The sequence below is a fragment of the Triticum aestivum genome, chromosome 3D (genome assembly GCF_018294505.1).
Source record: "Triticum aestivum cultivar Chinese Spring chromosome 3D, IWGSC CS RefSeq v2.1, whole genome shotgun sequence".
In the NCBI taxonomy this organism is placed as follows: Eukaryota; Viridiplantae; Streptophyta; class Magnoliopsida; order Poales; family Poaceae; genus Triticum; species Triticum aestivum.
In genome coordinates this window covers 344,093,799-344,105,031 of record NC_057802.1, presented here as the reverse complement: position 1 = coordinate 344,105,031, position 11,233 = coordinate 344,093,799, and positions in this window count along the sequence as shown.

The window sequence follows — 11,233 nt, the reverse complement described above, 5'->3', positions numbered from 1 at the left end:
TGGGTAGATATTCACGAAGTAGGCGATCTCCTTGCCCTTACAAACTCCTTGGTTCAACTCCACAATCTTGTTGGAGGCTCCCAAGTGACACCTAACCAATATAGGAGACACCACTCTCCAACAGGTAATAGATGGTGTGATGATGTTGAACTCCTTGCTCTTGTGCTTCAAATGATAGTCTCCCCAATACTCAACTCTCTCTCGTGGATTTGGCTATGGTGGAAAGAAGATTTGAGTGGAAAGCAACTTGGGGAAGGCTAGAGATCAAGATTCTTGTGGTTGGATTGAAATGTCTTGGTCTCAACACATGAGTAGGTGGTTCTCTCTCAGAAAATGAGTAGTGGAAGTGTAGGCACGTTCTGATGGCACTCTCTTGAATAGAGAAGGGGGTGGAGGGGTATATATAGCCTCCACACAAAATCTAACTGTTACACACATTTGACCCAACTCAGTCAGACCGAATAGGTGAACTCGGTGAGACCGATTCAGTTCAAAATGTGAACGTTAGGATTCTCGGTGGGACCGGCATGATCAACTCGGTGGGACCAATGCACTAGGGTTAGGGCAAAACCTCATCTCGGTGTGACCGATTGCATGCACTCGATGAGAGTGATTTCAACAATGCGCAAACAGAGAGTTGGTCAGGCAAACTCGTGGGACAGATCGCTCGTTTCGGTAAGACCGAAACGTTACGAATGGAAACGGAGAGTTTGCATTGCGAACTCGGTGGGACCGATCGCTCATTTCGGTGAGACCGAAACGTTATGAAGGGAAACAGAGAGTTTGCAATCCCATCTCGGTGAGACCGAGATCCCTATCGGTGAAACCAAACTGATAAGGGTTTCTGGCAGTGGCTATGTCAAAGGAACTCGGTGGCGCCGGATAGATCTAATCGGTGGGGCCGAGTTTGACTTTAGGTTTTGGACATATTTGGAATTGAGAAGGTGGCTGAGGGCTTTGGAGCATATCACTAAGCATTTTGAGCAAGTAGACCATTAAGCAACACCTCATCCCCTTTTAATAGTATTGGCTTTTCCTATGGACTCAATGTGATCTTGGATCACTAAAATAGAAATGAAGAGTCTTGAGCTTTTGCCAATATTTGTCCTTAGCATTTTGAGGGGTCCACATCTCTAGTCCATGCCATGCCAATCATTGAACTTTCTGAAATATTCAACTTGAATGGATATTAGTTCAATGAGCTATATGTTGTTATGAATTACCAAAACCACCCGAGGATTAGTTGCACTTTGAATCTCCCCCTTTTTGGTAATTTCTGGCTTTGGGCATGGGCTTCCTCTGGGCAGGAGCCTTCTTGTGCATGCCAGGCTTGATGGCAGCAGCAGCTTGCTCCTTCTTGAGCACTTTCTTCTTTGAGGTGCCCTCCTCATCAACCACAAAGTCCCCATCTTTTGATTCTGAGGTTATTTTCTTCCTTTGCCTAGTAGCAGCCTTAGGCAAGTTACTTGGGGTGCTTCTGCTACCCTCATAAGCTGATGTTGGAGGGACAAGTGCCCTCACTGAGATTTGCCTGCTCCTCTGACCTGTTCTGACTATCGCTATTGTCCGACATCTCTCACACTGACCGTGTGAATAGATAGGTATAGGTAGAGTAGATGAGCATCACAAAGTACAGCTATTTTGTCAAAAAGTTGACTCAAAAACTTAATTTTAGTTTTCTGCAGAAAGCATTTCGGAGCTACCACAAAAAAACAAACTCGGTGACACCGAAGAAGCTTTAGACATGCGATTTCGGTCAGACCGAAACGCAGTTCGGTGACTCCGAGATGCTAGGGTTTCACAGAGAAAGTGAACTCGGTCACACCGATTTTTACTCTTTGGTCAGACCGAGTAGTACATGTGCAATGGCCTGGGCCAAATCGGTCGGTCTGAGATGAGTTCGGCGAAAACCTAACCCTAAGTTTTTGCATCAAAACTAATCTAGAGGAAGTTTTGGGTGGATAGATTGATCTCAATCGTTGCTAGAAACATGGCATTAATCTTTGTGCAGGAATCAGAGTTAAATATTACACAAGGAGATCGAGTCCGTACCCTAACTCGGCGACGAACTCGCTACGGCGACAACGGCGCTGGAGATTCCTGTTGACGGCAGCGGAGACTAGTGGCAGGAGGGCGCTGGCGATGACGAAGACGATCCGGAGACCAGGAGGGGCGGCAGAGCTGGGCTGGCGTGGTTGAGAGTTTGAAGTAATTGATACGTCCATTTTGCATCACGCTTTTATATCGATATTTATCGCATTATGGGCTGTTATTACACATTATGTCACAATACTTATGCCTATTCTCTCTTATTTTACAAGGTTTACATAAGGAGGGAGAATGCCGGCAGCTGGAATTCTGGGCTGGAAAAGGAGCGAATATTAGAGACCTATTCTGCACAACTCCAAAAGTCCTGAAACTCCACGGAAGTTGTTTTTGGAAATAATGAAAAATATTGAGCGGAAGAAATACCAGAGGGGGCCCACACCCTGGTTACGAGGGTGGGGGCGCGCCCTACCCCCCTGGGCGCGCCCCCTGCCTCGTGGGCCCCCTGTTGGCCCTCCGGTGCCCATCTTCTGCTATATGAAGTCTTTCATCCGAACAAAAATCATAAGCAAGCTTTCGGGACGAGACTCCGCCGCCACGAGGCGGAACCTTGACGGAACCAATCTAGGGCTCCGGTGGAGCTGTTCTGCCGGGGACACTTCCCTCCGGGAGGGGGAAATCATCGCCATCATCATCACCAACGCTCCTCTCATCGGGAGGGGGCATATCTCCATCAACATCTTCACCAGCACCATCTTCTCTCAAACCCTAGTTCATCTCTTGTATCCAATTCTTGTCTCTAAGTCCGGGATTGGTACTTGTAGGTTGCTAGTACTGTTGATTACTCCTTATAGTTGATGCTAGTTGGTTTATTTGGTGGAAGATCATATGTTCAGATCCTATATGCATATTAATACCCCTCTGATTATGAACATGAATATGCTTTGTGAGTAGTTACGTTTGTTGCTGAGGACATGGGAGAAGTCTTGCTATTAGTAGTCATGTGAATTTGGTATTCGTTCGATATTTTGATGAGATGTATGTTGTCTCTCCTCTAGTGGTGTTATGTGAACGTCGACTACATGACACTTCACCATTGTTTGGGCCTAGAGGAAGGCATTGGGAAGTAATAAGTAGAAGATGGGTTGCTAGAGTGACAGAATCTTAAACCCTAGTTTATGCGTTGCTTCGTAAGGGGCTGATTTGGATCCATATGTTTCATGCTATGGTTAGGTTTACCTTAATACTTCTTTTATAGTTGCGGATGCTTGCAATAGGAGTTAATCATAAGTGGGATGCTTGTCCAAGTAAGGACAGCACCCAAGCACCGGTCCAACCACATATCAAATTATCAAAGTACCGAACGCGAATCATATGAACGTGATGAAAACTAGCTTGACGATAATTCCCATGTGTCCTTGGGAGCGCTTTTCTCTATATAAGAGTTTGTCCAGGCTTTTCCTTTGCTACAAAAAGGATTGGGCCACCTTGCTGCACTTTATTTACTTTTGTTACTTGTTGCTCATTACAAATTATCTTATCACAAAACTATCTGTTACCTATAATTTCAGTGCTTGCAGAGAATACATTGCTGAAAACCGCTTATCATTTCCTTCTGCTCCTCGTTGGGTTCGACACTCTTACTTATCGAAAGGACTACGATAGATCCCCTATACTTGTGGGTCATCAGTAATTTCCAAAATTCAACCCGCGGATATATATACCCAGTCACTGTCGGTGTGACCGAGTGGAACGACTCGGTGGCACCGAGATGCATAATTGCAAGCGGTTACTGCAACTCGGTGAGAGTGAACTATTCTAATCGGTTGCACCGAGGTGAAACCTAGATTAACTCAATGATTTCGGTGAGACCGAAAGGATTGAATCTATCAGACCGAAAACCATTAAGAGGTTTTGGAAGCTTAAGACCTTGACGGATCAGTGGCTCCGAATGCTCCTCACCCGGAGGGTCTGAATTCAACTTGTTCAAACTTTGTGATGTAGCATGAATAGAGTTTGAGACAAGTAAAGCATAGATAGCTAGAGGGAGTTCTTAAGAATTCTTGTCCATCCATTTGGCAAAAAAAGAAAAACCAAACAACCAAAACAACAAATGGATGTCCTCGAATGGGGGAAATATATGCAACCAACATGGTCACGCAATAAGATAGCAAATGAAATATGTGGCAAAGCATGCACAAACTCTGTAGCATCTATCAAGCAATTTGTGATGACTAGGTCATCTATATATGAGTATATTGACTGAGGAGTCAGATGAGAACATTTGATCGTAGGTCATACTCATCGTTTAAGCGCAAGAGGGGTTACCACTTTTACATAAAGCATTGTTGTGTTCAGACCATTAGAGTTGATTTAGCTCAATTCTTAGAGCAAAGCTCCCCTAGATGTGATATCCCCCTAATAGGGATGAACTAACCTTGGGTTTTGTCGATGATGACTTCATGTAGGTGTTGAAGATGTAGATGCTCAATGTTGATGTAGATCATTTGGAACAATCCATTGGAGTGAGTTGCACTTTCAATACCAACACGGGTTAGTCCCACAAGGGAACACACAAGGATATCCATAGACATAGAGTGAAATCCACATATAATGATTTCCATGAAAGCATTAGGTTACCTTGTCCCTTGTCTTACCAACAAGAGGGTTTGTGACTCCTTGAACTAGTGCAAGATGTGAAACTTGATTGCACTTGTCCTTGCCAAGATGAATATGAGTGGAGTATGTTGGCGGAGTCACCCTCAAGAACTCTCTAGTTCTTCTTCTTTGGGACCCACATCAATTTGGTGGGGATCCTTGGATTTGTAGTCGTACTTGATGAAGTAGAACTTGATGTAGTCTTAGGAACCAACTTGACCAGGGCCTTCGGAGCTTCTTCAAATGCATCAATCTCTTCTTGAAGTTTGTCCTTGCCTTTTAGCTTGTGGTCTTGTGGTGGAAGATCATCTCGAGCTTGTGTTCCCTTAAAAGAAGTGGGATCATACTTCTCTTGTTGAGGAACAAACTTCGTCTTGGGGTATTGATCTTCTTCCCACTAAACTCCATTGGCATTGAACTTGCATTCAAAACCAACACCTTGATTCTTCCGGTGCCTTCCTTGCTTGCATACAATTTCCTCAAATTGCTTACTTCCGGCAAGGCTCTTGTAAACACCTTTCTCTATAATTCCCTTCAATAAGCTATTTTCTTGCTCAAGTGTAACTTGGCTAAGAGAATCATTAGTGGAATCAAGAGAACTACTAGAAGCAACAATATTGGATTTAACATGGTTGTTGTTACTACTAGAAGAAGAATCTTTCTAGCTCTTGTTGCTAGATTTTACTTGTGGCATGTAAGTAGAGAAGAGTACACGCTTTGCAATCTAAGAAGAACTTTTCTTACGAAGATCATCATTGATTGCTTTTAAGAACCCATGCTCTTGCTCTAGATTGAGCTTTTCAAAGTGTAGCTTCTCATGAGTCTTTAAAAGCTCTCGATGATCCTCTAAGGTAGTTTCATGAACTAACTTGAGAGTGTTTAGTTCTTTAGTTAGAAGCTCAATCTCGTTCTTATCATTGTCATTCATTTCATCTTGATTAGCATGATTAATAGCAGTTTCATCATAATTTTCATTAGGAGAGTTGTCAACAAGTAAATCATCATCACCTAGCAAATCATCTTCATCATTCTTGAAATCAACATACTCGAGGTGTGATACCTTGCGTCCTTTAGCCATGAAGCATCTTCCTATACCTTCGTTTGGTGAATCAAATATGTCATAGGAGTTAGATGATACAAGTGCAAGACTGGCAACACCTTCATCTTGAGTATATTCGGAGTCGGAGTGATAGCTCCTCTCGGAGTAGTTGTCGGAGTCGGAACCGGATACCCATTCACCAATATGAGCTTGATGTCTTCGTCTTGTGTAGCTATTTGATGACTTGTACTTCCTTTCCGAATCCTTGCTTCTGCGAGAGGGTCTTCATTCATAATGATCATCTCTACTCCTTCTCTCTCTTGGTGGTGATTCCTCTCTTTTTATTCTCCTTTTAGGTGAGTCTTCTCTTCTTTTGTAGGGAGTCGTGCACTCACTAGAGTAGTGTCCGGGTCTTACACAATTGTAGCAATTGCGATCATGGCTAGAAGAGCTTTTGTCATTGTAAGACCTTGACTTGGAACTTCTCTCTTTGCTTCTACTCTTGTAGAACTTGTTGAAGTTCTTCACCATTAGGCTCAATTCTTCATTGAAGGCTTGTTTCTCACTTGATGTTGTAGGAGCGTCACATGAAGCTTTGTAAGCACCACTAGACTTGTTGTGAAGCTCTTCCTTATCCTTAAGTGGCATCTCATGAGCAAAAATTCTACCAATGACTTCCGTTGGCTTGAGATCTTTGTAATTGGGCATCATTCGGATCAAGGTGCACATGGTATCATATTTTCCATCCAAGGCTCTTAATATCTTCTTAATGATGAATCTGTCGGTCATATCTTCACTTCCTAAGCCAACAATCTCATTTGTGATGAGAGCAAGCCTAGAATACATTTCAACGACTCCTTCACCATCCTTCATTCTGAACTTGTCAAGTTAACTTTGAAGCACATCCAATTTGGATTCCTTGACGGACTCGGTACCTTCGTGCATATCAACCAAAGTATCCCAAATTTCCTTTGCATTCTCAAGGCGGCTGATTTTTTTTGAATTCTTTGGGGCACAATCCGTTGAAGAGGATATCGCAAGCTTGAACATTGTATTGCAACATCTTCAATTCTTCCGTGGTTGCTTATCGATTAGGTTCTCTGCCATATTCGAAGAATTCACCTTGCAAACCAATACACACAATAGCCCAAACGACGGGGTTATGTCCATGAATATGCATTTTCATCTTATGCTTCCAACTAGCAAAATTAGTACCATCAAAGTAAGGACCTCTACGGTGGTAATTTCCCTCACTAGACGCGTGTAACATCCAAAATTTTCAATTTGGAATGTTATACATAGGTCATTCATGCATATCATATTTTATTGCATTTCGTTTCGCGATCCTCGAAATTCTAAGCAACTCAAGGACCCTCAGAGAGAGTTGGGTATTTCACGTTTTTTTCCATATTTGATTTTTATCAAATATTGAAACAAGGATCATTTTGTTTTTAATTTATTTTCTCTCCGAAAATATTTCATATTAAAATATATGAGAGGAGATAATATGACTTCTCCAAAATAAATGAAATATTGGAGGAAAAATATTAAAATCAAATATTTGATATTATTCGGATTTTATTGCTATTTTATTTGAATTAGGAAAAATATGCGTTTTTCAAAATTGCATAATAGGCCCAAATAAATGTTCACCTTGTCCGGTATATTTTTAGAGGATGGGGAAAATTTCTTTTGGGATTTTTGGAGTCAGTTTAGTATTTCTTTTCTTTCTTTTTCTGCACGCTGGTATATATATAAAAAAAGAAACCGACTCCGGGCCGTACCCGACCGGGACTCCGCCCGGGGGGCTTTATAAGCCGGGGGCCCCCGGCCCCGCAGCCCACCACCGCCGCCCAGCCCACCCGCGCCGCCGAAACCCTAGCGCCGCCGCCGCCGCCTTTCGCCGCTGCGCCGCCGCACGCCGCCGCCGCCCGCCGCCACCCGCCGTCGCCGGAGCCGCCGCCGCCGCGCCGGATCTCACTGTTGACTGGTCGGTTTTCTTCGGTTAACCCCGTTTTTTCGGTTTATTTTCTTAGATCGGTTTTCCGTCGGTTTATTTATTTTGCGGACGTTCGTCCGTTCGTTCGTTTAAACGAACGCCGTTCACTCATTAGTCATAGACAGCGAACGTTCGTTCGTTAGCCTATTCGTCAGTTTTTCTTTTTCTCAGGATTTTCGCGATTATTTTTGATCGTGATTTCTGATCCGATTTTCGTTCTAGTATAACTTTTTGCTCGTTTATCGGAATCAGGCGATTCAAGCGCCTAGATCTTCGTCTCGAAGCCCTCTTTCTGTTTAACCAACTTGAGTAAGATTTTGATACAGTAAAATTTGACTTTAGTCCTGATTAGTGATTGGATTTTGTTTCTTTCGCCGTTTGAGTTTCGTTGCTCCGTGTGATTTGATTCTTTTTGCAAACCGGAGTTCTTAAGTTGAACTTTCTGGTTAGATCTTCTTATTTGAGTTTTACCCAGGCATCTTTGCATGATTGCTTATGTATGTTATTGTTTGTTTGCGATAGAATTCACGGAGTGCGAAGCGTGCTACTACAAGTCACTAGGTTTTGCGGATCGTCAGCAAGGCAAGTAACACATTGATCATAGCCCTTTATTACCCAGCTTTTATGCATTAGCTACAACCCTCACACATTGCATGAGTAGGATCTCTTAACATGTTGGTTTGGGAAGTAGATGATGAGGTATAACCTATTACCTGTTTTAATATCAAACCCTTGGGAGTTACTTCTACGTTATGCTTATATTGCTATGCTATGCTCGTAGACGTGGATTGGGTTTGAGTGTATTCCATGACAGATGTGAGATTGTTAATTAATGGTTCAACTTAAGGTGGCAACTTTAATACACATCTGGGTGGATTTCTTGTTTGGGCACCTGGAGAATCCAGTGTTGTCCTATGATATCCCGGAGTACCCGTGTGATCATCCTACGGTCCGCCACCCAGGCTCAAAGGGATCATAAGATTATTCATGCTAGAAACTTCCGTGTGCAGCCACAAGCTATTATGGGCTCTAGCATAGTTGAGTAGGTTGCATGACCTCTTTCAGTGGTAGGCTAGTAGATGTAGAGGGAAAGTAGGTGTAACTGTCTACCCAGAGTAAAGAGTTAATGCTTCTGAAAGACGGTGTCTCGGTCATCCGTTTCTCAAACACCATGTAGTGCGAGAAATTCCAACGGAGGAGATCGAGTCTTGTGGGGAAAAGTGTGCAAACCTCTGCAGAGTGTATAAACTAATCATGGTTAGCCGTGTCCCCGGTTATGGACATCTTGAGTATCTAGTACTTGGATTATCCTATTGTGTCTCATCACTCTAATTTAACTTGTTGGGTTGATAATTACCTATTATTGGGATTGAGTTGGAGGAACCTTCTCAATGATGTTTCAACTACCATGATAGTTAAATAAAACTTATTCCTTTGTTGTAGGGAAAATTTGGCTTTTCGCAAAAATCATATAACCTTAGAGCCTCCACCAGCCATATATGCATATAGTGATAGCATTATCTGTTCATTGCTCTACTGTGTTATATTGCCAGCATATTCCATGTGCTGACCCGTTTTCGGGCTGCAACGTATTATGTTGCAGACTTTTCAGACGACGAGTAAAGGTGCGATAGGTCGTTGTCGTGCACTCAGCTATGTCGTTGGAGTTGATGGACTCACTTTATCTTCCAAGCCTTCCGCTGTTATCGTATTAGATGGCCTTAAGCCATATTTATTGTAATAAGTTCTCCTTTGAGACATTCGATGTAATAAGTGTGTGATTGCAACTCTGTTATAAATCCTTCGAGTATTGTGTGCGTCAGCATTACCGATCCAGGGATGACACTGAAGCACAGAGACTTGACCGTTTGAGGTCGGGTCGCTACAACGCCATACTCTCCTAGGTTGTGAAACCAAGGCTATGATCAACAAAGCTACGGAAATCAAGGCAAATGGAGACCAAAGATCTGATACCACTTGTAGGATCGAAAGTAGGTCTAGAGGGGGGTGATTAGACTACTTGACCCAATAAAAATCTAGCCTTTTCCCAATTTTAAGTCTTGGCAGATTTTAGCAACTTAGAACAAGTCAAGCAATCAACCTACACATGCAATTCTAAGAGTATAGCAGCGGAAAGTAAAACATTGCATATGAAGGTAAAGGGAAGGGTTTGGAGAAGGCAAATGCAATGTAGACACTGAGATTTTTGGCGTGGTTCCGATAGGTGGTGCTATCGTATGTCCATGTGGATGGAGACTTCAACCCACGAAGGGTAACGGTTGCGCAAGTCCACGGAGGGCTGCACCCATGAAGGGTCCACGAAGAAGCAACCTTGTCTATCCCACGATGGCCATCGCCCATGAAGGACTTGCCTCACTTGGGTAGATCTTCACGAAGTAGGCGATCTCCTTGCCCTTACAAACTCCTTGGTTCAACTCCATAATCTTGTCAGAGGCTCCCAAGTGACACCTAACCAATCTAGAAGACACCACTCTCCAAAAGGTAATAGATGGTGTGATGATGATGAACTCCTTGCTCTTGTGCTTCAAATGATAGTATCCCCAACACTCAACTCTCTCTCACACAGATTTGGCTATGGTGGAAAGAAGATTTGAGTGGAAAGCAACTTGGGGAAGGCTAGAGGTCAAGATTCTTGTGGTTAGATTGGAATGTCTTGGTCTCAACACATGAGTAGATGGTTCTCTCCCAAAAAGTGAGTAGTGGAAGTGTAGGCATGTTCTGATGTTTCTCTCTTGAATGGAGAAGGGGTGGAAGGGTATATATAGCCTCCACACAAAATCTAACCGTTACACACCTTTGACCCAACTCGGTCAGACCGAATAGGTGAACTCGGTGAGACCGATTCAGTTCAAAATGTGAACGTTAGAATTCTCGATGGGACCGACATGATCAACTCAGTGGGACCGATGCGCTAGGGTTAGGGCAAAACCTCATCTTGGTGTGACTGATTGCATGAACTCGGTGAGACCGATTTCAGCAATGAGCAAACAGAGAGTTGGTCAGGCAAACTCGGTGGGACCAATCGCTCATTTTGGTAAGACCGAAACGTTACGAATGGAAACAAAGAGTTTTCATTGCGAACTCGGTGGGACCGATCACTCATTTCGGTGAGACCAAAACGTTATGAAGGGAAACAGAGAGTTTGCAATCCCATCTCGGTGAGACCGAGATCCCTATCGGTGAGACCGGACTGATTATGGTTTCTGGCAGTGGCTATGTCAAAGGAACTCGGTGGCGCCGGATAGATCAAATCGGTGGGGCTGAGTTTGACTTTAGGTTTTTGACATATTTGGAATTGAGAAGGTGGTTGAGGGCTTTGGAGCATATCACTAAGCATTTTGAGCAAGTAGACCATTAAGCAACACCTCATCCCCTTTTAATAGCATTGGCTTTTCCTATGGACTCAATGTGATCTTGGATCACTAAAATAGAAATGAAGAGTCTTGAGATTTTGCCAATATTTGTCCTTA